Below are 4,126 nucleotides of genomic sequence, written 5' to 3' on the forward strand. Positions count from 1 at the left end.
GCAACTTTGTAGCGAGAGTATAACAAACAGAACGTCAGGCCAAAGCACAAGAGGGTCAACAAACAGTCGGAGTGGTTGTTAAAAAAAGATAYTATCAGCATGTTCCTTCACAACTTCAAAAAGAGCAACACCAGTAATTTAGTATTACGGAAACTCTTCTTAGCATTAACCCATAAAGAAAACAATTGGACCACAATTTACACWGACGGGTCCAAAGCGATAAACACAGCTTTTGCTCTCATCAAACCAAATGCGGAATTTTACAGCCGAGGCTCTTGCCGTTTTCAAAGCGCTAGAATATGCGATACATAGTAAAGGCAAATTTGTTATTTACTCAGACAGATTTTCTTGTCTACATGCTTTTGTAACATCCGCAACACTACTTCACTTATCTCGAATTTTCGTGACCTGTGCGTTAAATACAGTCATAAAGTTGCACTACTCTGGGTACCAGGATATGTTGGTATTATGGGAAATGACCATGCAACCACRCACCTCGGTTTTTTGAATCAGCGCCAACCCTGCAATAATAGCCACATGACAGAAACTACCTTTATTGTATGCTGGATAAACTCCACAGAACAAAGATGTATATCCTAGGAATATATTTCGCCCACAAGCTACCATCTTCACGCGCCTCACACATCTTGTCCTCTCTRYCCAAGCACGCTAYCACTTCATCACATCTTTAACGAATGTTCGGCTTTAGCTAGTATTAGGYAAAAGCACTATCAAGAATTGTTAAAACTTCCTTTGCAAATATTATAAGCATATATAACTTTATTACCGATTGTAACCTACAAAATAAAATATAACTTTATATTTAGCTGGTAACCTAAGATATTTGATTGTCTCTCTTTTAGAATTAGGTTTAATACTACTTTTTATATTTCTTCTAATAAATAAATAAATAATAATAAAATGAATAACAAGTGAAGTGTCACCCTTTAATTTGAATGTTAGTAATTGTTGCCTAATTGATAGCTGGAAGCGAAACTTTAACGTTCATATAGTACCTCGTCTAGTTTTCGTAAAATTTCTTTTGGCAAAGAAAAGAGTCACTTAAAAATTCAATTAAAAAACTTTTGGCAGTTCTTTCTGCTTCTGAAATTTTAATAACATATTTTGATTTTTACTAACGGAAGTTAACTTTTCTCGTCATCCTGATCAATTATATACATATAATACATATATAACCCTATATCTATCTCAATTAGTTTKAGGTAATTCCACGAACCGTTAGGTGAAATAGTGCTTGTGCTCAACCACAAAAAAAACCAATTTATTAGATGTGTTTTAACTCATTACGCCAAATTTAACGACTGACCCGACCACAAAATGTCGTTAACCGAAAGCCTGAATAAGTTAAACATTAAGATAAACAACTCTTCATTGATTAACTAAATACATTTCAGAAGGACATGTATATTTTCTTAAAACCGTACATACCGTTATCAAAATAAACCTTTCACGAATAATACCTTTAGGATATGCCATATCACATCTAAAAATTGTCGAAAWCCGATAATAACTTTCCAGAAACAGACCATAACTTAAGTTCACAGATACCGACTATGTGAACCACATATTTTGGCTTTTTACCCATATACCATAAATACATAATATATAAGTTTCGAACTTCTGCTTAACTTAATACTGCATATCGGTCAATATGTGAATTACATCAATGAACTTCTGAGAAATTTTCTTCATAATAACAATTTACCTTGGTGCCTAAAATTGATAAAATACGATGATTATTTCCAAATATGSATACGTAATTCTGAAAATGGTCCCATATATCTCCTAAAAAGTTTAAACTTSCGTGTGATTTTATGCTGTAAATATCAGCCAATATTTAACACACTTAGCGCCATGTGCAGCATCGGTTCAAACGCCCTGAGTACTCGCTTGGGCGGAGTGTTCACATATCCACACGCAACCTCAATGTATTTAAATGCGATTATGACATAGTGCTCACGATTTTTATTGGGTTTGTATGCTATGGGAATGAATTTGTGGCCCCAGAAGAACGTAAAATTGTGTTTGGCCTGGGCAGTTTAGAAACTCAAAATATCTATGAACATCATCATCGTCTTCTGAGTCACAAAAATCTGACAGATCAGAGAGATCAGCATTCAAAGTTTCATTTATCTCTTTATCAATAAGTTTTTTCCTTTACATTTTTAATTTTTTTTTTCAAATGAACTGAATTAATTCGTCTAATGCAATATAGAAAGAAAAAAAAATGTAAAGTGTGCACCGGTGATCAAGCGGCCCCACACATACGGAAAATTTCCGTACACCAGCGCTCATAGACTACAAACATACAAAGATTTTCGTAATTCTAGCTGGCTTTATGATCGTGAATTAAATGCAATAAATTGTATGGAAACATGTGCTGTGTATACTTAAGTAATGCCAAAAGTTCATGCAATGAGTCCTAATCTTGTTAGATAATAGTGAATTCCGATTTTTAACCTGACGTCAATTAAAAACATAAAACATTTTAATGAAAAGGTCGATTTTAAAATAAATATTCCGGACAGGATTCAAAATATTTTAATGACATTAAGTGAGTCTATGACCTACTATATCCTATACGTTAATAAGATATAAAATATGAGTATAATCCTGCCACAATTTCGTCAAATAAAGAATTCTGAATTCATTAAAAACATTTTATAATAACGTAATTATAATATGTTCGATTATATACGAACTTTCTCATTTGTTTATATTGATCTTCGGATTAAATTTTTCCCAGAGGTGCCTTAAATAGGACAGAGTATTTTGGAATTTTTCCTATCAGAAATGAAATGTAAAACGGAATTTTAAAATTTCAAGTGAATGCGTGCGATCGCCTCCCATGACCGTATCGTTGCGCGATTTGATAAACTAAATTTTGAGAAAACCCGTCATGCTCAAGCTTATTGACCCAAATACGTCGACTATTCAGGGGATTAAACAGTGTAATTTAAGTCACAAACTTTTCGAAGTTTTGAAAATTTTATTTGTACCCATTACCCAATAGCATTAGCCGAGTTAACAAAAGCGCACCAGTCGTTTCTTCTTTTCGCTACGTGGCGCCAATTGAATATTCCAAGTGTAGCCAGGTCCCTCTCCAMCTGGTYCTKCCAACGGAGTGGAGGTCTTCCCCTTCCTCTCCTTCCCCCAGCGGGTACAGCGTTGAATACTTTCAGAGCTGGARCGTTTTCGTCCATTCGGACAACATGACCTAGCCAGCGTAGCCGGCGTCTTTTAATTCGCTGAACTATGTCAATGTCGTTATATATCTCATACAGCTCATCGTTCCATCGAATGCGATATTCGCTTGGTCAACGCGCAAAGAACCATAAATCTTTCGCAGAACTTTTCTCTCGAAAACTCGCAACGTCGACTCATCAGTTGTTGTCACCGTCCAAGTCTCTGCACCATATAGCAGGACGGGAATTATRAGTGACTTATAGAGTTTGGTTTTTGTTCATCAAGAGATGACTTTACTTCTCAATTGCCTACTCAGTCCGAAGTAGCACCTGTTGGCAAGAGTTATCCTGGGTTGGATTTCAACGCTGTCATTGTTGGTGGTGTTTACGCTAGTTCCAAGATAGACGAAATTATCTACGACTTTAAAGTTATGATATATCAATATCATCGGCATACGCCAGCAGCTGTACRCTCTCATAGAAGATGGTAYCTTCTCTATTTAGYTCTGCAGCTCCAATTATTTTCTCCAGAAGCAGGTTGAAGAAGTCGCACGATAAAGAGTCGCCTTGTCTGAAACCTCGTTTGGTATCGAACGGCTCGGAGAGGTCCTTCCCGATTCTGATGGCGCTTTTGGTGTTGCTCAAAGTCAGTTTACACAGCCCTATTACTAAAGGAGGCTCCTTTTCGTGCTCTCGAAAGCAGCTTTGAAGTCGACGAAGAGGTGGTGAGTGTTGATTCTYCTTTCACGGGTCCTTTCCAAGATTTGGCTCATGGTGAATATCTGGTGAGTTGTTGATTTGCCAGGTCTAAAGCCACACTGAAAGGTCCAATCAGTTTGTTTGGCATAGCACATTTAAATTCCAATCGTTGGGCATGCTTTCGTCCGAACATATTTTACAAAGAAGCTGATGCATGCTCC

Source organism: Bactrocera latifrons, unplaced genomic scaffold, assembly GCF_001853355.1.
Source record: "Bactrocera latifrons isolate USDA-ARS-PBARC rearing strain unplaced genomic scaffold, ASM185335v1 scaffold_362, whole genome shotgun sequence".
In the NCBI taxonomy this organism is placed as follows: domain Eukaryota; kingdom Metazoa; phylum Arthropoda; class Insecta; order Diptera; family Tephritidae; genus Bactrocera; species Bactrocera latifrons.